This window comes from Leucopleurus acutus (genome assembly GCF_964270905.1).
Source record: "Leucopleurus acutus genome assembly, chromosome: 17".
Lineage (NCBI taxonomy): Eukaryota > Metazoa > Chordata > Mammalia > Artiodactyla > Delphinidae > Leucopleurus > Leucopleurus acutus.
This window is the reverse complement of record NC_139159.1, coordinates 8,140,056-8,166,763: the sequence shown is the minus strand read 5'-3', so window position 1 is coordinate 8,166,763 and position 26,708 is coordinate 8,140,056. Positions and strand designations below refer to the sequence as shown.

The 26,708-nt window shown below is 48.6% G+C and overlaps 1 long non-coding RNA gene across 2 annotated transcripts in view; it reads right to left on the bottom strand.

Moving 5' to 3' along the window:
* Positions 1-8,757: 8,757 nt before the first annotated feature.
* LOC309974131 overlaps positions 8,758-26,708 on the bottom strand; it is a 113,346-nt gene continuing 95,395 nt past the window's right edge. For both annotated transcript variants that reach the window (XR_014326859.1, XR_014326860.1), the window contains exons 3-4: positions 10,477-10,555; positions 8,758-9,615 (exon numbers count right to left, since the gene is read on the bottom strand). This is a non-coding gene — a long non-coding RNA (uncharacterized lncRNA). The remainder of the gene's footprint in view (positions 9,616-10,476; positions 10,556-26,708) is intronic.

Here is a 26,708-nt window from a genome sequence, read left to right as displayed (position 1 = left end):
GGGTAGAAGAAAGTCGCACTGAAAGTTTTACTCAAAGTTACACCTGTCTGGCAACAGTGTTGATGAAGCAGCTCCCAAGATGACATAAGAGGGAGCGATGGTCAGAGAATCGGTAAAACTTCTTAACCAACGACTCTCGGGCATCCCGACTGTGGGAAGGTCATTCCTGGTTTCTCAGCTCTGAGTCAAGGCTTCTGACCCTTGAGCTGTGGGCCCGAGGTGAAACCTGATGTGACCCTGGCTCTAACCTCTGCACTTGAACTTGGGGATAACAGAGAGGGCCTGGTGGAGCTGACCTGCCAGAGGAGCAGGTGAAGGGCTGCGTCGCCAACCTCTTGAGCCGCCCGAGGCTCTGAGACCGTGGTGTGCGCAGGGTCTTGCTGTTTACTTCTGAGTTTAAACTTCAGTCTGTCTTGCTCACCAACAGAAAGGCCGTTGGTTCTATGGCTGGGTTCCTCTGTCAAGGTCGGTCCAGGCCGACTTGCAGCAGAAAAGCTGACTCTCTTTCTCCAGCCTAAGACAGCTCCTTGCTGAGCGGCAGCGGGGGTTACACTGTGCAGCAGGGGTCTCCTCTGAGCTCTCCGGCCGGAAAGCCCTCAGGCTGTTCAGATCGCGGCCGGTGGAGAAAGTCCCCGGGGGTGACTGACACCCTGGAGACAGGGATGTCCCTCCCAAATTAGGGAGAAAGGACAGGAGCTCTTTCTGTTGCACGTGACAGACAGCAGTAGAATCACCATCCTCTTCGGCGGAGCTGGAGTCCCCGCTGCCCACCCTATGCGATTCCCCTCCCCCCCGGGCGGGGTGTGCTTCCCTCGTCTCCACGCTGGGCTCAGCCATGCCACTAGCTCTGGGCGATGCCGTGACAGCAGACGTCATGCAGGCAGAGGTTTTGGGAGTGGCGGCTCTCTTGCAATTCTGCCATCATCAGGAGGACGGGCCAGGGCTGGTCTACTGTCCCAGGAGGAGGACAGGAGACACTCTGGCCGGAAGCCTTTCCGCCCGGAGCCCAGACCCTCAGACTTGTAAGGCCTGATAAAGGGTTGCTGTTTCAAGCAGCTGCGTTTGGAGAAACTTTGTTCGATAGCATTTCAAGGCCACAGTTAAGGAATACGTCCCGTCAGGTTTCCCCACTGGGGCCCGTGTTGACTACTGCACCGCAGTTTTGCTTAAGGATAGAAGAGGCCTCAGAGCCAGAGGCACTGGGAGAAGGAAAAGTAGGCTTTCCCTTATTCTCAGCCCTTCCTCAGGGGTCCCCCTTCCTAGACCTCACGTAAATGGAGGAGGGGCTTCTGCAGAGGGTAACCATCCTCCAGCTCCCTTCATTCAGTTTTTCTTTACGGCCCAAAGGCCTGCAATCTTGGAGGGGGGGTGCCTGGACCCCCCAAGAACTAATTGGTCATTGACATCCGTTGACGGTCATCAGCGCTCGGCCAGCACCGTCTTATTGTCGGGCTGCAGCACACGTGTGACCCACAGAGGGTGACAGGAAGTGCTTCAGAAAGAGATTCTGACACACGGCGGTGGTGGAAGGCAAGATAGCAAAGCCCTAGAGAGGCAGCAGCCCCTGTCCGTGTTCTGGCTTCCACTTGGTCTGAGAAAAGAGAGCGCCAGTAGGTGCTCGAATGATGAAGACCACGGGGGCAGGAATGTTTTAACACATGCCTCAGCCCCCTGCCTCTTCTGTCACCCTGATGTCCTTCCCGCCCCCCAGGTCATGGTCTCACGTCTCGGGAGGGAAGAAGGTCTTACCGACAGCAGAGTATGTCACCCTCGATGCTACACGTGCTCCCTAGGCCCAGGCTCTGCGTTCCGGGCCAACTCTTTCTGGCTGGCTGCACACCTGCTCCCCACACCCCAATCTGAACACACGATGCCTCTGAACCTCTGTGAAGATCAAATATCTTTGTCTGAAGACTAAAACCTCCCACCAGTGCATTTCCCCCCTTATTTTATTTTGCTTTGTTTCCTTGAATCCTTCTATGCAAATCCAGAAGACCTTCAGTCTTCTGTCTTCTCGGTCATCACATCTTCATTTTGTATCTTTCCCCTCATTTCTTCCTTTCATTTAGAACAGACGCCAGTTCGTGTTTTCTTGCTTTAGCTCCTCCTGAACCCCCCCCCCCCCCCGTCCCACAAAGAGTTTCATCAGCAAAAGCCGCTAATCACCTTGGACCTGTTCTGCACTGAATTATTGATGCCACTCACGCTGCTAGACGTCAAGTTCCTCCATAGCCAGGAACTTTGTCACTCGTTTGGTTTATTTCCTCTGCTGTGCAGTTCTGTGTTCGTTTACTACTCCAAACCCAGAATAATGAGGGAGTAACAGTGTGAAACCCAAAGGCGGAAACTGGGGATTTTTCTTTAAAGGCACAGAGAGAATCTGGGACCTTTTGAATTATTCTGGTGCCTCTTCGCTCTGAAAGAACCACAGAATTGGCCCTTTCAGCATCTGGCTTTGGATGAACCTGACGTGGAGACGGATGGAGGAGGGGAATCCAGAAGGTGGGTGAGTAGCCCCCGGGTGAGGAAGACGGCGCCAGAAGCCCGTGCTAAGGGCCCAGCAAACGCCCAGTGTTTGTCCCGATGACCGGGAGCCTCGCCGGGCAGCAGGTCCAGAGAAGCAAAGAGGGTGCGCATCTTCTATCCTCTTCCTGCGACCCTGCGGCCCACGGCCCACCCTCCCCGGGCCTTCGGTCTTCCCCTGAGGGCCGCCATTCCATACAGTTCTGTTCTCCTTGAAGAAACTTTCTGTCCTTCCTCTCACCAAAATTCCTTTCTATCCACTCTGGTAGCTACCGTCTACTGGGTTGTTCAGAACTTAACAGACTTGGAGCAAACATATTCCGGAGCTTTAAATAAAGGATCTCATTTAATCTTCGCAGCAACCCCACAACGAAGTAGGCGTTATTAGCATCTTCCTCTTACAAAGGAAGAAGCAGAAGCCCTAAGGGTTCGTAACTTGCCCAGAGTTACAAACCCAGCTGAGATCTGGACCCAGCAGCTTGACCCCCAAACTGGCCTCTCCCTACTGCTCGGCACCTCTCCTTCATGGCGGCCAACCTGGCCGAAGTCTTCAGGCGGGTGCAGCTCAGGGATGTGAGGACTTTAGCGGGTGGAGGAGCCGTCCTTCTAGGGAGGGGCTTCCCCAGCACCTTGGAAAGCCTGGCGCCTGGCACACAGATTGTGCTCAATGAATATTGGACAAACAAAGGGGCGTCTTGTTGACAGCCACCTTCTCCATCCCTGGGCAGAATCCTGCCCCGAGGTTGCTTCGTCGAGGTCTTCCAGAGGAGCCCAGGCCTTGGCCCAGCATCTCCCAGCGGCTACATCTGTGGGAGGATAAGTGTGAGTGTGTAAAGAGCTCTTAACTGTGCAAACATGTAGGACCTTCACTTCTCCAAAACTAAACTTCACTCCCTCTGAAGCTCCTCCTTCCCACTGATGTTGGAAAATGTAGCCTTGCTAGTTCATGATGATTCAGTCAATTCGAGATTTCTTTTCAGTCCCTTTCAGGTAAATGCTTAGTCAATTCATAGTTTGCTGCCCGTGCCTTGTCACTTCCTTCTTCCCCAAGATGATCTAAGTTCTGGGGAGAGGAACATTTCTACTCTAAGGCCGAAACTATTTCTGAATGAAATGTTTGGAGGAGACTATGGCCCTGTTAGCAGTAAATCCTGAACGGAGGCAGACCCGCGGGTCTCGTGAGATCGGCACAGGGCTGCCCAGGCAGGCCCAGGCCACCTGCCACCAAGCGGGCAGCCCACGGGGGCACCCAGGGGCCAGGCTGAGCCAGAGATTCACTGAGCTCTCCAGTGGTTTCTGTGATTATGGCAAAGAGACCTTAGATGCAAACACACGTTCCAATGCAGGGGAGCGGTGTCGGAGTGTCCTCTGTCCCAGGAAACTGTCGTGGACCTTAACGTGGCTCGTAGGAGTTGGACGGTGAGACTGGCTGAGCCGCATGGGAACTAAAATCACCCTGGACCTTCTGTCCTGTTTTACACCCTATGTTAGTTAAGGGAAAGAATAAGTACCAACATTTCTGTGGCTTAACACAATCAAAATGTATTTCTCACCCAGGTAACAGCCCAACACAAGGGCTCCCTGTGGGCTGGGTGGGTTCATCTCATGATTCCACTATCTCCTGACAGATGAGGGGAAAGAGAGTGGTAAAGTCGTCCCTGATTCTTCAAAACCTCAGCCCAGAAGTGACAGGTTTCACTTCCACTCACGTTCCAGTGGCTGCTCTCCCTGCCCTGCCTCCCTCCCTCTGTGCTCCCTCCACCGTTGACCCAGTTTCCTGGGAGCTGCAGGGGCCTCACAGTAAACCAGACACTCAGGGGGAGACCACACCCTCACCGGCGCCAGGTGGGGGACTCAAACGCTGGTGGCAAATAAAGCCGGGTTAAAGTCCCAACTTATCTCTAACATGTGAGGTAACCTCGAGCCAGTTACTCCACTCGGGGATCAAGCTACACGTAAAGTGTTCAGCACACCCTTTGGCTCACGTGAAGCGCTTAATAAGTGTGAGCGATCGTATTTGCTGTCGTCTCCTGGTCAGACTGCAGAGGCCAGAGCAAGGTCCCCAGACCCGGTGACATCTGCTCATGGCCACTGGAACCATCTGCATGGCACGCATCCGGACTGGGGAGCGGGGTGCGCCCCCTGTCCCTTCTTCACCCTCCTTGGAGTCCACACATCTGGAGGAGGAGTTGAAGCAGAAGCGGAGGCAGGAAGGAAGGGCCAGGGCAGGGATGCATGTGGGTGTAACAGAGGAGAGGGGCCGGACAGAGGGAGGGAGAGCCAGGGGCAGCATGTGAGGGCTGGCGGGGAGTCCGAATGAGGAGTGGGGGCAGCAGGGAGGACCCGAGAGGGATACGGGCCCTCGGTGTCTCCCAGCCCATCGCCTGACCACTTCTCAGAGAACGGCTGTGGGTCTTGGAAATCACCCTTGTCTACGCTAGGTTCCAGGTCATGATTCTCCCAAGTACTCATCTCAGAAACACACTGTTATTCACCACGTGGGTTGAGCTCTGTCCCCCCAAGAAGATAGGTTGACGTCCTAACTCCTAGCAGAGGTGGAAGTGACCTTAATGGAAAATAGAGTCTTTCCACATGTAAGTTAAGATGAAGCCACGGTGGAGTCAGGTGGGCCCTTAATCCACTGTGACCGACGTCCTTATAAGAAGAGACACAGGGACAGGCACACACAGAGGAGGAAAAGCCACGTGACACGACAGAGGAAGGAGGAGGACAGCCAGGTGACCACAGCAGCAGAGACTGGAGTGCTGCCCTGTAATCCAAGGAACACCAAGGGCTGATGGTCACTGCCAGCCGCTGGCGGTGCAGGGATGAAGAGAATCCCCCTCTGTGCCCCCAAGCAGGAGCTAACCCTGCTGACAGCCTCCAGAGCTGTGAGACGATAAAGTCCTGTTGTGTTTGTTTTTGGTTTTTTTCGCGGTACACGGGCCTCTAACTGTTGTGGCCTCTCCCATTGCGGAGCACAGGCTCCGGACGCTCAGGCCAGCGGCCATGGCTCACGGGCCCAGCCGCTCTGCGGCACGTGGGAATCTTCCCGGACCGGGGCACGAACCCGCGTCCCCTGCATCGGCAGGCGGACTCTCAACCACTGCGCCACCAGGGAAGCCCCAGTCCTGTTGTTTTAAACCACCTAGTTTGTGGGGTTTTTACAGCAGCCCTAGAACACGAATACAGCCCTCCTGCATTTAACAAATATTGAGCATGGACTATCCTCCAGGTGTTGGGAACACAACAGATCTGGGTCTTGGCTTCGTAAAGCTACAGTCTGGTGAGAGAAATCGACATTCATTAAATAGCTAATTATGGAAGTCCAGGGTGCCCCCTCTCCCGTGACCCCAAATGTGAAGGAGATATGGGGTCTTAGTCACTCTTTATCCTTAGATCCTAACACAGTGCTTGTTAGGAAATAAAAAAGCTTCATTAAAGGTGGACCATACGAAGCTAGGTTACCCTGAGATCAAGCTCTCTGTAGAATCATATTCAAAGCCACACTGCCTCCAAAAGCATTGAACAATGATGCAAGTCTTTAGTCAAGATTCCTTGACGAAGTGGCAGTGGCCGGGGTGAGGGGTTTACATCACAGCGCACAGCAAGAGTCTCTCCCCAGAAAGTTCCATTCTCGGCGCAGCTGCCCCAAGTTCCTTGCCCTCTCACCTGCCTTTCTCTGGAGGTCTTCTCAACTCCTGGTTTCTTCTCATGCAAAGTAATTTAAACTCTCTGAGCTTCTCAAAAAGGGTTCTGCTTAGATGCTGGGAGAAGGGTAAACCTATTTGATATTCAGACCTCGTATTTGTTCTTCTCAGTAACTGGTGAATTATCAAATGAATGCACGAAGGACCAGCTCCAAGGGCCTCAGGTCTTTGTTTTTAGCAAAGCAGGAACAATTCTGAGTTTTGTAAGCAGACCTAGAAAGCCCAGAACTCTCTGCAGGCGCCCTTCCTCTAGGAAGGAAATTAACTCCTGTGAAGCGTCTATCACATGGGGCCTCTGATATAATAGACACTTTTGCATTTCCCCCCATTTGACTCCAGATCACTGTTTGGTCAAGGTGCCCTGCTGGCAGCCAGAAATGAGAACCTGGTCTGGGGGTTCACAGATGTGTGCTCTTGGGGAAGACCCTCCAGGCCTCTGAGCCTCAGCGTGAGTCCACGCAGAGGGGAAGGATGCTACAGGAGCCCCCTGAAGGCCGGAGCAAGCTGCGGGATGCAACGAGCTTAGGCAGCAGGAAGGGAGGATCAGAAAGACCAACCAAAGAACGGAGCCCTCAGTTCCGGAATCTTCGAAAGTTCTCTGTTAAACAGGACTTCGTGATGTGCTTCGGCTCCTCATCATTTCTCTGGTAACAGTTTACTTAGGAGATTCCTTGAGCAGCCAGCACCCTTAGAGGAGCAAGGGACCACGACCCAAGGCTCTCAGCATATCTGGCCCAGCAGAGGCAAAGTGGCCAGCAGAGAAATCTGGAACCCGGGAAACTCACGTTGAAATGCCGGGGAACCTCCAGAATTGGGCTTGACACGACCTAACACCTCAGAGTGGCCAGGAATTGCTACCTTCAGTACTCTAACGCCTGGACTCCCAAATGCCGTGTCGTCACTAGTTAGTGGGTGTGGACTGTGATTACCCCACTGGGAACAAATTCATTTGGTATGAATTTGGAGTGTCATGTGTACAGGACTTTCACAAGAATAACTGTATGATTCAGCATGAATCAAACTATCCTTAAAGTGAAATGTTAACATAAGTCGTATTTCTTGGATCCCTAAGCCACTGGCAGAGCCTTTATTGTAACTACGATTATTTACGAATTGTGCGAGTTATTCTCAAATACGTGCGTTCACAGACTTCTCCCAACACCCGGCTCCCCTATCTATACATCTGCTCGTGCCAAACAGATTTGTCCAATTAATACCTCCACATCTTAATCTTTAAAGATGTCACCTTGGGGTGCTTCCCTGGTGGCGCAGTGGTTAAGAATCCACCTGCCCATTCAGGGGACACGGGTTCGAGCCCTGGTCCGGGAAGATCCCACATGCCACGGAGCAACTAAGCCCGTGTGTCACAACTACTGAGCCTGCGCTCTAGAACCCGCAAGCCACAACTACTGAAGCCTGCCTGCCACAACTGCTGAAGCCTGCCTGCCACAACTACTGAAGCCCATGCACCTAGAGCCCGTGCTCCGCAACAAGGGAAGCCATCTCCATGAGAAGCCCGCGCACCGCAACGAAGAGCCAACGTAGCCAAAAAAAAATAGTTTTTAAGGGTGTCATCTTGTGCTTAGCCATCAATACTTTTCTATTATACCCCGAAAATATTCTCTTCATTGCTTATCACAGAATGGTTGATTCACCGCTAACCAAAATCGTGTTTTAGAATGTGAACGTTAGAATCAGATGACTTCGAGGGGAACGATATTGTAAGTCAGATGACTTCATATGAGCGTATTTAGTGTATCACCTCAAACATGCTGATGCCAAGTGAAAAATGGACAACCATGCAGGTATTTGTCATATTCCAACCAGACACTGGATATTCTAAACACACAGCCCATCAGTTCTCTGGCGCAAATGGGAACGCGCAGAGAGACAAACACAACAACACTAGAGAAAATATTCAGGAAAGAAACACAAAATGGTAAATCATGGTGGTGCTGACACTTTTTGAACTTGACCTTAAAGATCTCAACAGCAAAAGAGAGTTATTTTTAAGTGGGCCAAACTATAAATTTATGTGGTGATACGGACCCAAAGCAAAGGTGACACACATATAGAATTTTGAGTTAGACACTCATTTTACCTATTTTATTCATTCCACGCCAACTTTTGACATTTGATTAGCCCCGCTTAGTAATCAATTTCCAAACCCCTAGAGCAGATGCCTAATGTCTACTGAATCCTTTTTAATTCCATAGTTTGTGTGTGTGCGTGTGTGTGTAAAACACAACGTAAGGCAGGGAAGGGAATAGTTTTTTGTAAAGTACAAGATCCATATTAACGCACAGCCTTGTTGGCTTTTATTGGGAGACAGTGTGAGTCTCCTTGAAACATTGTCTCGCCCGTGGGCATGACGGTGTGATGGATATGATCACGTTCATTTCCTTGCTGCATTCCTTGCCCTGTTGGACCAGGCATGGGATGGTGGTAATCTTACAAAAACTCCACAAGATTCGTTTATTACTGGAGGTTTATTTAAGGCTGTCACCATCACCTGTATCCATTAGTAACCTCACAGGTTCTTAAAGGGACACTAGTAACAATACTTGATTTAAAAAAAAAGACTCTCCTGAATTTTAGTAAAAGCCCACTTGAAAGGTGTTTCTTTGCTCCACTTGTCCACTACCTTCCCATCCCTTTTAAGAACCATTTTGAGTTGTATCCACTTTTCCACAAAAAAACACTTCAGGACGTCTTTAATAAGTCAATGTTATGTAGTGAGGTGCACTAAAGAAAATAAAAATAAAAATGCTCTACACTCTCTTTTTTTTTTTTTTGTCTGCACCATTGGTCATGCGGGATCTTAGTTCCCCGACCAGGGATCAAACCCTCGCCCCCTGCAGTGGAAGCGCAGAGTCTTAACCGCCGGACCGCCAGGGATGTCCAAAAATGCTCTACACTCTTGAGTGAAATTGAATTCTCATGATCTGACTTGGTTTTGAAATGTTTATTTACTAACATGAAAAGAAAAACCAAATCCAGCCTAAAGTTGTAGTTGTTTCCTCATATCTACTGACACTAACCCGAATTCAACACGTGTACCGGAGTGGTGGCTGTGCTCATCGTGTTCTACAGATACCAAGCCAAGTTAGCTTCTGGAAGGTTACTACAAAGCCCGTATAGGATAAACTCAACGCCCACGGCGTCCGGCAAAGAACTAAGCCTCTGACCAAGTACTCCCTGGGAAAAACAGCTGCATCGATGAAAAACTGAAAACATGAACCAGGCAAGTCCCTAAGTAGTATTTATGGAAGAGGCCTCACCTTTCAGAGCACCAGCAAAAGCTCTCACCTGAGCCTTCTGTCTGGACACCACACACGGGCACATCAGGACAGTCAGCCATTTGTATACGCTGGTCCTGCATCTGCAAATTCAACCAACAGTAGATGGAAAGTATTCAAAAAAAATTCCAGAAAATTCCAAAAAGCCAAACTTGAATTTGCCGTGCTGTCAACTATTTACATAGCATTTACACTGTATTAGGTATTACAAGTAACCTAGCGATGATTTAACGTATACGGGAGGGTGTGCGCAGGTTATATTTGAACACTACGCCGTTTTATATAAGGGATTTGGGCATCCTCAGATTCTGGCATCCATGAGGGGTCCTGGAATCAACCCCCTCGGATACCGAGGGACCACGGTACCTTAGCATGCAGTTTGCGGCTCCATAGAGCTTAACTTTGTTCAAAATCATATTAAGGGTCTGCAAAAAAGATGCATAAAGCACCATGTTTTGAAGTGCTTGATCTGTCAGCGTGGAAAATTTTTTTGTGTCCAGATGTGTGAAGCGAAATAGAAGACAGCTACACCCACTAGTAACCACACTGTGTACACGACAGTAATGCCGCACAGACTTCAGTGCTACGTATGCTTTACCCAGGATTCAGCGGTTAGGTCAGGGCCAGGCTGGAGACCTCCTGAGGCCTCGTTTAGTGAACTGTCAACCCCCCTCCACGCACACACACGCACACACACACACACACACACTCCCCACCACCACCATCACCACCACCATCACCACCACCACCATCATCACCACCACCGCCGCCACCGCCGCCACCACCACCATCACCACCACCGCCACCGCCACCGCCACCACCACCACCATCACCACCAAGGCACACCAATTTCCCCACAGGGAAGATAAGCCTCCCACTCTTCAAAATAAGAGAAGTCGTCTTGGAATACCAGAATATACCGACAGCTGCATTAACTTTCTCACCTTCTGTGTGAGTTTGCAAGGGTTGCCGTCACGAAGAATCATAGACTAGGAAACAGCAGAAATGTATCGTCTCACAGTTCTGGAGGTGAGAAATATGAGATCAAGGTGTCAGCAGAATTAGTTCCTTCTGGGGGCCTTGAGAGAAGCGCCTTTCCCCTTGGTGTGTAAATGGCCATCTTCTGTGTCCTCACGTGGTCTTCCCTCTGTGTGTGTCTGTGTCCTAATCCTCCCTTCTTATAAGGACACCAGCCATATTGGATGAGGGCCCGCCCTAATGACCTCATTTAACTTGATTACCTCTGTACAGACCCTGTCTCCAAGTAAGGCCACATATTGAGGTACTAGGGGGTTAGAATTTCAACACGTGAATTTGGAGGGGACACAGTTCAGCCCATAACTCCTTCCTACAGGGATTTTGGTGTCAGATAGCACAACCTTTAGACACTTTGTTTCTGGTTTTCTCCATAAAAGAATAAGCCAAACAGATTAAAGACTGAGTTTGGGGGAGCTAATTCATACCCGTGTTTCTTTGCCAACTCCTTTATATTCAGTAGAGGAAAAAATCCATGAAACAAATGATTATATTAGACGGGAGCTAGAAAGCCATAATGCTAAGGCAGGTAGACCAGGATGCAAGAGGGTGACTCCAGGCCACGGCACACAGACTGCGTGCTGGCTGGTTGGAGAAGCCTTGGGGAACTTGCACGAAAGCAGGACCATGACATAACTGTCCCCAAATGGATCCTCCTGGTAATACTGCCAACACAACGTGAAGTGCACGGTCAAGACGCTTAGGAGAGTTTGCCTTCAGTCATCAGATGAAGCAAAGGCGATTCCACCTTGAAGGTTAATGACCCGACCAAGGAGTCTGATTTTTCTTCTGAGCAGCAAGGAGGGAGGCTCTCGGGCCCTGCGTCCTTTAAGGATGGGATTTTCTGCATTTAATGCAAGCTCAGTAACAAACCCACTAGCACCGTTCCGTCTGCTTTTCTTGAACCAAATGAAGGCTGTTACTTAGTTTTGACGCTTGCCTGGAAAATAAAGTGGTCCCACAATCTCCAGAGATCTGTAACTTCACACGTGCAGAAGAACTATAAATTATGTGCTTTTGTTCCCAACCCGGCAACTGCTTCCTTACACTTCTTTCCTGTACAAACATCTGAAGAAAATGCTTGGAAACTGTGGGGAATGGTGCTGTAGGGAGAGAGGCTTCCTTTTAAGGAGAGGGAAGGAGAGTTCCTTTGGAGGATGAGAAAAACATTCTCTGAACTGTGGGGCTTGGTGAGGTGAACTTAACTTTTAAGAGGCGGTTCTAGCATCTCATTTGAATTGATTAATAACAGTGAAAATCTCCCTGAGAAAGCACAAAATAGACCATCCCAAACTCAGCAAAAAAAAGCCCAGAACACCATCTGTTGCTATGTTGAACCATTTGCCTGGGAAAGGAGGTGGCTGACAAATTGGAAGGCTCGCACATAAATACCTACTCTGAGTCCTCTGCTCGGGACCCTCATTGGGACATGTGGATTACTAGGTTCTTAAAAAACTGTGAAAGCACGTGAGTGGCACACTTACGGAACTTTAGTGAAGCAACGTATGTTAAGCAAAGGTGTCAGAGAAGTTTGAAGTAAGGAACATGTTAACGCTGCTTTGAAGGGATTTCCCTCCTAAAACACATAGAATTATCACTTGATGGTTGTTTATTTGCTAAACGGGATGACTACATTGAACACAGTTTAAACCAACCTCTAAAACAATGGATGCTTTGCAGTTGCCCTGACCACGTCAGAATTCAACTCTGTCTTAGAGTGTTGAAGGGAAAAAATTTCCCTGGGAATAAAATACTTTTTAAAACATCGCACATGGCAAGATTCAGCCTTGTCTTTATCTGGGAAATCGTGCTCGTGGCATATCGGCAGTCACCGTCTCTGCGCATCGATGCTCTCTTTAAACAGTGTCGTGCAAGAGCAGAGACTGGCGTTTGGTAATTAAGGAATGGCTTCCCAGATCAGCCGGGTAAACAGCAGTTTGATTAGATCATCTGGCCTTTAAGAAAGAAGAATGGGAGCAGCAGAGCTGCTAGCAGACCAGACCGTGCTGGCTTTGCAGCGGGAACAGAAAACCCTCCTCCGGCCTCGACAGCAAATCTCCCTGGGTTGTCCCCGCGACTTCAAGTTGACCCACAACGGCAAAGCCCAAGGGAGCAGTTAACACACTCGCTGAGAGCTCGGTCCTGCCTAGGATGTTTACAGTGCCGAGTGCGAAGCGGCCACACCGGCCTTCGGCGCCGCTCCCGGAGCTCCGGAGACGGCGGTCGTGCCCGAACCGGCCGGTAGATGGCGCACCGAGCCTCCGACACAGCCTACTCGGCTTGGGCCGGCGAAACGAGCAAGGATTTTGATTCATCAAAAACATAAATTCTACTTGATGAACAATAATAATAAAGGAAATTGACTACTGGGCACCATAGAGATGAATTTTTAAAGCCCCGAAATCAAGTAATTTGAGATTATTTAATTTAATTGACTAAATTTGGGTAACTGTGCAGTGTGATGATGCATGGCAGGGCGTTTAGGGGTTATAGCTTCTAAAGGCTCCTCCTTAGGGCGATTGCTCAGTTGCACGGTCGCCAGAGAACTCTGTCCCCATCTCCAAGCCCTGTAAACAAATCGAGGAAAGAATAATTACACGTTGGGAAAAAGGCAGGGGGAAATGTATGGAGGGGAGAGAGAGCCCAGTAACAAAATCTCCCCCTTTTTCGGGCAATACACCACCTCAGAAGTACTCCAAGGCCAGTGTTGGAGACCTTCTCAACATAAGCACAGCAGCTGAGCCTAAGCTAAGGGCTTTCTAGGCGCTTCTCGAAGTAGGATCCTCATCTCTTAATAAAACAAATAAGATCTACAACAATATTTACATTCACGTCTAAATTTTTTTTAAGTTGGTGAACATGCATCTCTAATAGCTTTCTAAACCCACAAATGAGGACACCGTAAAACTTAGAGATTCTGTTCATCTTTTGATCCACGAACATTTTCTGCAAGCAGACGCAAACAAGTCCTTTGGTAAAAGTTCAGCCCCCGCCTTCCCCTCCGTGTGGCTCCAACGCACACGTTCTGTGCACACAAACACGCATGTGTGTCTGCGTGCACATACACACGTATCGGTTCAAATATCTCCGAGTGTGAAAAATAAATAAATAAAGGCAACTTCAAAAATCACAAAATATATACATATCTCCTGGTGTGTACACATGCATGGGGGGATACACACGCTGTCTGTGTACCCCTCTCCTCTATTGTTTTCAGCATAACTGATTTTGGCACCAGTGCTTTAGCACTTTGGAAGGGCCTTCATTAGCACTGGGACAGTGTCCAAAAAGGATCCAGAAAAATCAACACATGGCTGCTCTTGTTCTCACGATAAATGACAGCTTTGGTGGAAAACAACAACAGTCAAGAAGCAAAACAAAAATCAAAAAGCAACAAGAGTAGCGATGGCATGAATAGAGGAAGTCAGACATCACTAAACTCAGATTTTTTAAATTCAAATTTATTTATTTATTCCATTTTTACAACTCTCGTCCTTTGCCACTAACCCTCTGGGTACTTTCGCACCATTAAAAATACAAATAGTGCAAGTATATTCAAGACCCTAATGGACAAAAAAAACAACAATCATGGGGCTTACGTCTCTTTATAGACACAAACATGCTTATTATATTCTTTAAAATGTGAAACAGGTAAGGGGCACATTTATGTAACTTTACTGTTATGGTGTGGCATGAGCTGCCCATAAACTATATCAGCTCCCAATTGAAGGCTGTCCCTTGAGCTTTGCATACCAATAATCCACAATTCTTTGGAACAGGGGTTCTGAAGAGATGAGCCTTTCTTGGAAACTAGAATCTCCCTAATTACCTGAAAGTCTTGTCTCAAAACCATTAATGGGAACTTTTGGGTAGCTCAGATGCCATGAGACTGTGAAAAGAATGCAGTAATTTCTAAACTAGTCAAAAACCCAGTAACATTCAATATGTGTGTGTGTGTCCTCACACCATACCTTAATAGGCTGATGATAAATCACACTTTGAAGGAAAGCAGTAACCAAACAAACTACAGAAGACTTTGATTCAAAGGGTTAATTCCTTTGCTCTTCAGCTGTCAAAACAATAGTGGAAAATTGAAGTGTGCATGGCCCTTTAAGGCTCTAGGCTCTGCTCTGGAGACCAGGCAGCAAGGGAGAAAACCCCGTTGGGTGTTAAGAAAAGAGAAGTTATTGTGCTATTCATTCCTCTTTGCTTTCTCTTTCCTTTGCCTTCTCTTTCCTCAGTTCCTCAGTTAGATTTTGTGAGTTGTTTGTCATGGGAGGGTCTTGAAATCGTTCAAGGAAAAGGGAAAAAGGAACAGGGAAGCAGTGAAACAATTAAAAAAGAAAAAGAAGGGAGGAAGTACATGGGATTTGTAGGCATGTGTTTTCTCCCTTCTCTTCTTTTTTCTTTTTAAATTGTTTCACTGCTTTCCCCTTCCTTTTTCCCTTTTCCTTGAAAACTTTCGAGACCTTCCTTGCTTCAGGACAGGAAAAGGATGAGTGCAGGGTGGGCTAGAACCGCCTTTATGGGGAGCCCTGCAGGATGCTGGTGGCGAAGATCCAAAGGAGAAGGCTGGACGTGAGTAGGTAGCAAGAGAAGCCTCTGAAAGAAACAACTCTTAAGCTTTAAGACATCCTGGAAGAACAGCTCTGGAGTAATTCAGAATCAGGAACAGCCTGAGAGCGTAGATCGCAGCAGAGAGGAAGCAGTGCGTCTCCAAATTAACTCACTGCTGCCACAAATACTAATTAAGTGCCTCTCATGTGACAGGTACCCATGAAGCACTAGGCATGTGAACGTAAACTAGCTACTTCTTCTCAATGCCTTTCTTACGTGGAACACGGCCACCATCTTGTCTGAATTCACACTCAGTCAGTGCACAAAATCCTCTAACTCAGGAGGCAGAGGTGAAAACCCTTGTGAGTCTGTGGACCAAGAGGAAATTGAGTCCATCTCTCCTGATCACGGCACGCTGAACGAGCACCCTCTCAGGAGCTCAGCGGTTATTCCAAACTATAGCTTAAGTATCTGTGGACAACATTTCATCCTTAGAAGTGGCTCCATTTCACCCCGTTGCTGATCATCATTATGAATAAACTCGTGCTGGACAGATTGCCTCACTCTCCAAGAAGGACCAGAAAGCCGACTGACAGGTCTCCAACAGGAGAGATTCCAAGTAGAACGGAGGCTACTTCTCAACAGCCTGTTCAATAACTCCACAATATGAGGACAGAAACAACCTGGAGTTTGGCAGGCAGACCAATGTCAACACTCTCTATATTTACTTATTTATTGGCAGTTTGGAAGGCAGCCACAATTTATGGTCCTTCATTCCCAAATCGAGGGAGTGATGCTTCCTGCCAACAACATTTCCACACCACCTGACCGGTCTGTCTCTGCACAAGCCAGGAGGGGAATGGGTCCAGGACAGTCGTTGTTAGCCGCCATGTTTGTAAACATGGGAGTTGCTGCCCATACTCCCAAAGATGCCCACTGGAGGAGAGAGCGGGCTGCAAGCTCCCCGATGTGTCTTAGCTCTCGCGAAAGGAAGGTTTGGAAGGGCAGAACCTGACCGTCCACACCCAGCCAGCCACACAGCTGCAGTGTAGTCAAGCCCACACTGGCATTCTGGTTGGAAGGTGCAACTGGAGGGTTATGCGAGGACCACTGAGACGGTTCCGGAGAGTTTCATGTCCATGTGGGTGAGGATATGTTTGGGGAAAGTATCCGTCTGAGAAACAGCCAAGGACATGAAGATCTGTTTGAATGGAGCAAAGAGGGAAAGGCAGAATGGGGCTGTGGGACCTGTAACTGGCTTCAGAATGATACTGGGAGAGTGAGCCTGTCCTTGAGAGTAAGCAGTGGTTCTCAACCTCTGGCACAGCTAGAACAAGAGAAATTTGGGGCATTTGAGAGCTGGACAGGCCCTCGGCAATTATCTAGTCTGAACTCTTCACTTGACAGACGATGAAGTTTATGTTTTGGGGCAAGATTCTGGACTAGAAGTAGGTCCCCCAGGTCTAAATGGAGGGCTGGATTCTCACAATTGGCTGACAACAGCACCCAAAGGATCGGTTTAGACGTTGTTAGAAGCACAGACACATCGCCAACGGCACGCCAGCCACAGGCTAAATTCTAGATCAAGGTGAGCAAGTGTGTTCAGTCAGGAGCACAGCACACCCCTTGCCAGACGTTGAGAGACTTCCTGAAATCCCTATGATGGGATCAGACCACTCTTCGTGGACCGCCGATTACACTGCTTCAGAAAGCAAAGGGACTGTGGGAAGGGGGTACAGGCCAAGTTCGACCTGTCCAAGCACAGGAGAATGTGGTTTGATGAAGTGCTGGAGTCAGCCTAGTTATAAAATCCAGAGAGCCTTCTAGACAAGCAGCTCAATGGCCACTCTCCAGTTGCTCCCCTGAGCTGATAGGCAATTTCATGGGAAGCAGGTTGTGGACACACCGTGTAAGTTACTAAAGCTCGGTGGACCTCCCCCACGGCTGCAGCGTGAAATTTCCCGTTTGCTCCACAACCTCCAAATTCAAAGCAAAATTGCCACCAGCTGTGCTTTCAACTTTCTCCATTGCAAGTGAAGAGCAAAGCATCTTTGAGGATAACGTAAGTGGAGAAAAATTTAGGGAACCCCTTCTGCACCAAGAGTTCGTCAAGCCTGACTCAAGTCAAAGCCAACCCCAGCACTTGAAGAGAAGTCATCTGCTCTCAAAGATGGCATCCTGCCTAGCCCAATAGGTGAAGTAATGAGCCTGGACTGAAAGTCGAAGAAGACCGGAGGTCTTATCTTTCTGATAAGAAAATGCACACTCAAGATTTAAGTGGGTCCACAGGAGAAATATGACCAGAACCATTTCAGTAGTTTAAACATTCATCATTGTTGCAGAAATGAGTTGAGTGTTATATTTTCAGTACCCGAAACACCTTGCTCTCCTTTTCACCCTGTATCTTTGCACACACCATTCCCTCTGCCATTCCCCAACCCGTGTTCCATCTCCACTTGGCCAACTCCTGCTCATCCTTCAAAACCCAACACAAATATCTTCTCAAGTGAAATCTCCTATTACTTCCTCAATGGAATTAGGGACTCCCTCCTCTGTGATTCCAGGTATAAAATATTACATTTTATACATCTGATCACAGTATTAACATTGATCACATTAAACTGCAAGAAACAGTAAGGAGGAGAGAAAATAACAAGAGCTTTGGTGTCAGAGATAAGAGACTGTATCTCCCAACTCCTCCATTTACAAACTGTGTCCTTGAGCGAATTATCTAATCTTCCTCATCCTTCCTGCAATTCCATCTACAAAATAGGGCCAATAATGCCTGCTTTAGAGTATTCTTGTGAAGATCACATGAGATTGGCAAATAAAGCCCCTAGTGCTAGGTCTGACTCATAGCCAGTGCTCGACAAATTAGTCCCCGCCCCTTTCTCCTCCCTCCAAAGGCAAAAGCATGCTTTTCATCATTGTGTCCTCAATATTGAATTGAACACACTAAGGATTTAATACATGCAATCATGCAATGAATATGATAACTAAGGGCAAACAGGGGCCAGTTTTTAATCACAGAATGCCAGGCCTAGAGAGGGCCCTAAACCCATGGCATTTGACCAGATGATTATCATGGAGGAAGTTCAGAGACGGAAAGCCACAGGGCCCTTCTCTCGTGCTTGCAGACCAGGACTCTCCCACTTTTTCCCCACCAGCACATACTTACTGCTTTTCAGGGTTGCAGACCAGAGCCTGAGCGGGCCTTTCTGCCCATGGACTTGGAGACCAGTACTGGTCTTGGTGGCTGCTTTAGTAGGAATCCTGTCCAGCTCTTAGTGGTTAAGTTCAATTTCTCATCATCCACACAAATAAGGCTTCATTCAAATTGGAGATGATAGATGGTTAACAGGCATGAGAAAACGTGTTGTGCTACACTCAGAAAGGATGCAAAAACACATTGCCTTCTGGAGAGGCAGGGAAATGGCGGCAACAGAACGCACCCGGCTTCTTGCACCTTCGTGTCTGGCTAGACGGTTTTACGGCATTTAGCAGCACCGTGCGAAGGCACCCACGGCATCCCATAAGTCTCACAAAACAGCGTTTTCATGTGCTAATGGCAACGGAATCAGAAACACATGGACTTAATTTCCTCCAAGATACCCAGGGGTATCAAAATCAATGCAGGAAAGCCATTTGGCTAACTACACTGGGGGCTTTTCTGAGCCCAGAAATGGTGAGAAATTGTGGGAGATGGCTGCTGAGCCCAGAAATCCCACCAGGCTCAGCCCTCCCCGAGCACAGCCCTGGCCTAATGTGATGTGAAGCCCCGGCTGTGCTTTTGGAGAGAGGCAGGTGCTTGCCGTGTGGTACCTTCACGGCCGCCATCTCCGCAGAGTTCCTGCTTTCTGCTGTCCATTCATTCGCTCAGCTGCTCCCACCACAGAGCCGTCAGGGAGATCTCACTTTGGCAGCAGATCGGGATCCCTGCCTGAAAGTTGATAGAGGTTGAGCTATTTGCAGAAATAATGCTTTCCAGACGTACTAAACAGTATCCCTCTTTCCAGATGGAGTGGCATTAGCGTTGCTTCCAGCCATTTCCTCACCTTCTGGTGTACTTGTCAGCTCTCGCATATGCATCACAAGCCTTCCATATTCTGGGGAATCTCGGAAAACTGCTCAAACCCTCAGCTTCTCACCACTTGCCTGCACAAATGCGTGCGCGCGTGCACACACGCACATACACACACACACACATAGAGTCTCCACTGTTCTGTATGCACATACAGTTTTCTTCCTCCACGTCTTGGGAGTCAACTTAGATTTCCCAAGAGTGCTAATCACTAAATGTGATCGTTTAGCAGCTCGGGGAATTAACAGGCTTCAATACCTGGGACACCAAAGAATTCCCTTGGTGTGGTGGTGAGTTCCACCATCCGCAGTCACCGATGACTTTGCTATTCACATTGCCCTTTCGTGGCCTCTGGTTTTCAACGTCAGAAAGAGCCCTTGGTGAAGAGGCTACTCCCTGGCCCCAAATCAACCTCCTGAGAGACGAATGAGGCCACTTTGCGTTCGTGGCCCATACATAAGACACTTTGGGTTGCAGGACCCCATAGTATTACATCCATGTGCTATTCCTCATTGAGAAATTACCTGGCTCGCCATATTGTGTGTGAACTCTGGATGGCTGAAACATGCCCAGGCTAGAAATCAGGTCCTTCTCCCAGGTCCTGTGTTAAGGTCCTTCCCAGTTCTCAGGACTACTGAAGTTACTTACATGCACTCAAGTCTGCAGACTAAAGTGGTTGATGGAGCACTGGGCCACATGGTGAAAGTCCAGTATGGCAGCTGTGCTCATTTGTCTACCAGTAAGTGTCCCTGTTGGTTTGCCATCCTGCCTCCCTGAGCTTCCCTTGTCAGGGGCAGGGGAGGGGAGGGGAGGGGAGGGGAGATTACACACACACACAGAACCCCTTGCCCTCCTCACTCTCATTTCTCAGTTTGGCTGGGTTTTGTCCCTGAGTGGGATATGCTCTCCCCGAAATCTGAGATCTGTCCTGTTTCTGCCTCACATCCTGGGGTGGATGCAGGAGTGGGGCTGGCTTCTCAGAAGAGCCTGACATTGGAGACACTCAGCACTACCAGAGTCTGTGAAAGTCAGGCTGAGCAGCCGAGGCCGATTACTAAACACAATGAAGACAAGATAGAACAGAGAAAGCCGTTTAAAAAATATAGACCAGTGGATATAATGGATACCTTCCTCTTCAACTCGGCTCTTCAACTGTTACTCAGATCAGTAGCTCCTGTGTGACCCTGGGCAAGTTTCTTAACCCTTCTGTGCCTCAGAGGCCCCACCTGTAAAGTCAGGCTAACACCAGTAAATACCTCATAGGTTTGTTACGTGGATCGAATGAGATAAGGCATGTAACGTGCTGAGAACAAGCGTGAATACGCTAAGCAGTCTCTAAGTGTAGGCTGGTAAACAAACTGTGAATTTTCTTTTTACCTCCAGGAAAGCTTACTTCCTATTACCTTCCACGCTTTTAGGGACTAAAAAGTCCTTGGCTCTTGACCCAGCAATTGTTACCAGAAGATGTGATATTTGTAACACTTCTGGCTCATTATGGTCACTGAGATGCTCTCATCCTTTTGCTGTGTGAGGTGAGTCACTGATGGTCACATCTTGCTCCACGCGGGACCCTCACTGATGAGCTACTTTTTCTTCTGGAAAGGCACTGTCCTCATCATCTCAGGGAAGATCTCACACATTCAAACATAATTTCTTGTTTTATTTTTTAGTATTCTACGATTTGTGTTTTTATTTTATTTTTTTATTGATGTATAGTTGATTTACAACGTTGTGCTAGTTTCTGGTATACAGCAAAGTGTGCTGGTGTACAGCAAAGAATATATATATATTCTTTTTCAGATTCTTTTCCATTATAGGTTATCACAAGATATTGAATACCATTCCCTGGGCTATACAGTAGGTCCTTGTTGTTTTTCTGTTTTATATATAGTAGTGTGTATCTGTTAATCCCAAATTCCCGATTTATTCCTCCCCCCCTTTCCCCTTTGGTGACCATAAGTTTGTTTTTTATGTCTGTGAGTCTGTTTCTGTTTTGTAAGTAAGTTCATTTGTATCATATTTTAGATCCCACACGTGATATCATATGGTATTTGCCTTTCTCTATCTGACTTGCTTCACTTAGTATGATGATCTCCAGGTCCATCCGTGTTGCTGCAAATGGTATTATTTCACTTTTTACGGCTGAGTAATATTCCACTGTATATATGTGCCACGTCTTCTTTATCCATTCATCTGTTGACGGACATTTAGGTTGCTTCCATGTCTTGGCTCTTGTAAATAGTCAAGCCTAATTTCTTGATCCCTACATCTTTCGATCTTGCTAGAGTGACAGAGATAAGCTCATTTTGCAATTGTTGTACCCAACTGTGCTATGTCCTTCCAATCAGGAAAGGAGAGAGCTTAGCAATCAAATAATTGCTTCATCTGATCACCTGTGTATCTTCCACCTTGATCAAGTCTTCATAGGCTTTGAACCTTTCTACCCAAAGCTGGGCAGATTTGCCATGTTTCTTAAAATCCCCAAACTTTTTTCCTTGATGGTTCAAAACAAATAAAAGCAACAGCAAAAGCCGTTTTTTTTTTTAAATAAGTTATAGCAATCTTTTTAACATTTCAAAATGCATCTTATTGCTTCATTGATGGATACAAATCAACTGTTCCACATCCATTTTCTTGATGTGCACACTCTTTAATTTCTGGAAGTCCCAAAGAGCAAAATATCCCCCTTCCCAATTCTTTCTGCTACTGCTGTTGATAACGGAAAATGAAATATATTAGTTACCACCCATCAACCCAGGCTTCTAATTACATTGTGAGACCTGCTCATTAAAGCAGGTATGGGGTGCAGAGCAAGAAAGGAGGTGTTTCCATTTAGCCCGTGATGGGAGTAACAAGTGTGCTCAGCCTGACACACCAGCTCCACGAGGGGAATACCTTAAACAATCCCATCCACACCGATTTACTTCAAGCAGGTGATATTTTAATGAGCCAACCCCAGTGCTCCCTGGATGACATGATGCCTCATGTCACACCATGAGAGGGGCACACCACCTTTAAAAGAAAAAAGATCACTAAAAAAGCCAGAGCGTTGACACTTGCAGATGAGTTGAATTCCCTTTGTCCTGTGGACATGCACGATGCTTGAGAGCCCCAAGTGCGAGGAGTTGATTTCTGCTGTCATCAGACCTGACCCGCACTCCCCTAGGAGCCCGCGGCCTGTCTGCTGCAATGACAGGAGAGAGAGCCAGGCTGTGACTTGGGGTCCTCAGCTGTGCAGCACCGCAGGCCACATCCAGCCCTGACGAGGGCAGCTGGATCGCATGAATTTTTAAAGTAAAACAACGGATTGGGGGGGGAGGGGCAGGGGGCATCTTACTCCCCACCCCACCCCCTTGTGAAATCCCCACAGAAGAAAAGCACGGACCCAGCATGTTGATTTTGGCAGAGGTACACACAGTCCCTCTGTTCGGAAGATGAGCTGACACGTGCAGATTTGCAGAGAAGCCATTCCAAAGGTTAATTAAATATTACCATTGTTTTCTGAGCTATTAATGCATATTCTTTTATTTCTTCATGTGAAAGCCTTCTCCCTACACAAAATCAGAGTTTGGATTTGCTTCCCAAACCCTTCCCCTTTTTGAAGCCTGGAAAGAGGATGACCGAGGGACCCAGAGAGAGAGAGAGAGAGAGAGAGAGAGATGCAGAATGCAGTTTGGAGCTGAGCAAGGAGGGGCTGTTGTCTGAAATGAAGTCCCTGAAACACACTCCCAGCTGCAGCTGCGGATTGGAATCGTGTGGTTCAAGGAAGGTTCTAGAAAGGGGCCAGGAAGGAACCTCTGCTCTTTCCACCTGTATTTATTGGCTGATGTAACTGGCCACTGGAGCTGAGGAAGGTTGCCAGCCTACGGCCTTCGGTGATTCCGGGGAGGCTCAGGCTGGGACGAGGGAGGCCTGAGGCGGCAACACGGCCCACCCTGCACTGCCTGTCTGTCCCCTGCCTCCTCCAAGCCACGCTGCTTTCTCCCTGCCCAGGGTGGGGGCGTCCTGAGGTCGGCAGGACAAGACCCTCGATGCAAATGGGAGAGGGATTCCAAGACAGACGGCGAGGGAAAAGAAGACGGAGGTCAGGGAGAGGCCGAGGTTCCTCCCCGGCAGGGAGTGCTACCTCTGGGACCGCAGTTGCCAAGAGCCCTGAGCCGCGAGGAGCGCGGCAGCCTGCAGGCAACCTCTCCAGACGACCCGTCTTCCGGAGCAAGCGGGACATGTTTGGTTTGCAAAGTCAAGATGCCTCCCTGGATGTGGGCATGCGGCAGTGAACCTACAGCGTAATGAATGGAAAACAAAGGACAGCGTGAAGACAGGTGGTGACTTGCCGGACTGGGGGGTGTGCTGGCGTGGATGGGAAGAGGCAGCACAGGCGGTGCCAAGTCGGGCCACGCAGTCCTGCCCAGGACACCGACCCCGAAGCTCTGCCCTCCCCACCCACCCCTCTACCTGCCCTGCATCCGCGGAGGGCTGGCACCCCACGGTGCTTCCACATGCAGACTTTGCCGCCCGAAGACCTGGGGTCAAAGCCCACTGCCGGCACCCTGGCCGGGCTTCCTTAATGTTTCTCATTTCCTAATGGCTTCGCTTTTAAACACAAATGGCTATACTGTGGGGTTGTTAAAATGAAAAGAAAAAGTACGCGAGGTGCCCAATATATAGTAAGTGCTCTTGCAAAGGAAGGGAAGCGAGGGAGAGTCCGCTCGAGCTAGCCGCGGGGAGTGGAGGAGAGCATGGGGGAGGGGGCCTGGATACCTCGCCCTGTGGGAGCATCTGTTAACAGGCCACCCTGGAGCATCCTGGGTCCAGCTTCCCTGGATGAGCTCATGCCTGTCTCTGATGGTCCTGACAGGATTCTCATGCTGGTGGGGTCACCTCGACACACTAGCTACCCACATCTAGGGCTGAGCCCCTGCATGCGCGTGAGGCTTGGTGGTGACCTGTCTGGGATGGAAAGTGCCAAAGCTAAGTGTGTGTCCGCACAGGCCACAGCTGGAGAAGCAGAAAGGGCAAGCACACACGCGTCCTTGTGAGCAGGTTGTAAGTGCTGAGACGTGGCCTCCGGGGAGAAGTGCTGGGTCTCCTGTAAGGTTGGTGTCCCGGGGACGGGGATGGCAGGAAAATGATGTCCCAGATTCAGGGACCTTGGGCTGAACTCATTACAACCAGGTGTGCATTGGCACCATAAGGAAATGTCAGGGGGCGTTAAAGAAGCCCCCCCTACACACACACAGACCCTGCTCTTCATGTGGCTTACATCACATCATGGGGACCAGAGACCGAGAGGGTTCACAGTGACAGCGAATGACAGAGCACAGTGCTAGTGAGTAGGGGTGCGGTCAGGCAGTCAGAGTCACGGGAGGGAGCTGGCAGAAAGGCCAGCTGCACAGAGAGACAGCCGGTCGAGGTAGGGTGGGTGTGGCAGACACCCACTGGGTTGTCTAGGGAACACCACACCCCACCACTGGCAAGTGGGTAGCAGCGAGGACATGCCCACTGGACACTGGTAACCGACGTGAGGGTGGACAGAGCCCCAGCTCCCTGGCTCTGAGCTGACTGTTCCAGAAGCAGACTCCTGACTAGAGTTGCCAAACTCGGCAAATAAAGATACAGGATGTCCTGTTAAACTTGAATCTTAGATAATCAATTAATAACTCTGTAGTATAAGTATAGCCCATGCAACTTTGGGGAGATACTTATAACTAAAAAATAATGAGCTGTTTCTCTGAAATTCTCATCTGCTTGGACATCCTCTACTTTACCTGGCACATCCCTCCTCCTGACCCAAACTGGGCCCTCAAGAGAGTGCTTTCTGCAGGATGCAATGAAAAGAGAACAGAGTCTCCCTCTTTCCAGGGGCTAAAAGTTCAAGATGTTGTCTGACACATGAAGAAGGCCAACCAACCAAGGGAGAGAATGAGACGAGGACAGAAGTCAGAAGTCAGCAAGAGGCAGTGACAAAGGGAACAAGATGCTGACGGCATCCGAGGCCAAGTTCACGCCTCTTCCCTGCCTTCCCCGCAGGGGGTTATTCTGCTTTCTACCTGCCGATCCCTACTCTCTGCCCACCCTGCCCTAGCCCCCAGCTCCTGTGGACAGAGGAGAAGGCAGAGGCGTTGTAATTCATCAGCTCAATGGTAATAAATACAAGCAAATGTAACCTTTCGCACAAGAAGGCCAGAGTTACTATGTTATGTGGTACATGGTCAAAGCCACATTACAAGAAGAAATACCATTTCTTATATAGACCAGACTGGGTGTTCTTCAAAAGGAAATTAATCGTCAGGATGGTGAATTGTGTTTGATTTGCAAATTTAAGGAGAATACAGCCAGTGCTGAAACATACACCTTCTCCCCAGTCAGTCCACAGAGCCAGAAGTCCCCCTGCGAACAAAGCTCATGGACACCTAAGTACCTAAAATTTGAATGACAAATTATTTACCACAAATAATAGGCCCTGGGTTCATATCCTACACACCAGTAAGAAAAACACTGTCAGCACCTCCCCCCCAAAAATGGGCAAGGGGATATTTGCAGAAGAAATATAAATTTCTAATAAACATATGAAAAATGTTTAATCTCATTAATAAGCAAACAAATATAGACACAAACATTGAAATGGCCTTTTTAGACTGTTAAATTGGCAAATTAAGAAAGGAGTTCCAGGGGCTTCCCTGGTGGCACAGTGGTTAAGAATCCACCTGCCAATGCAGGGGACGCGGGTTCATTCCCTGGTCCGGGAAGATCCCACGTGCTGCGGAGCAACCAGGCCTGTGCGCCACAACTACTGAGCCTGTGCTCTAGAGCCCACGAGCCACAGCTACTGAGCCCACGCACCGCAACTGCTGAAGCCCACGCGCCTGGAGCCTGTGCTCCGCAGCAGGAGAGGCTGCTGCAGTGAGAGGCCCATGCACTGCAACGAAGAGTAGCCCCCGCTCACCGCAACTGGAGAAAGCCCACGTGCAGCAACAAAGATCCAACACAGCCAAAAATAAATAAATAAAATTTAGTAAAAAAAAAGAAAGCAAAGCAGTTCTGGACTCACAGACTTAAAGAACAAATTTACAGTTACTGGGGGGAAGGTTGGGGGGAGGGCCAGACTGGGAGTTTGGGACTGACATGTACACACTGCTATATTTAAAATAGATAACCAACAAGGACCTACTATAGGGCACAGGGAGCTCTGCTCAATACTCAATAACCTAAATGAGAAAAGAATTTGAAAAAGAATAGATACATGTACATGTATAATGGAATCACTTTGCTGTACACCTGAAACTAACACAACATTGTTAATCAACTCTATTTCAATATAAAATAAAAATTTAAAAAGAAAGGTAGTTCTACTGAATGCAGCCCAGGGTACAATGGTGTGAGCATTCTCTTGCACGAATCTTGTGTCCCTAATATGCAAAGAACTTCTGCAAAATAATAAATGACAAAGAACCCAGGAGAAAAATGGGCAAAGGGATTGAACAGGCAATTCACAGAAGAGTT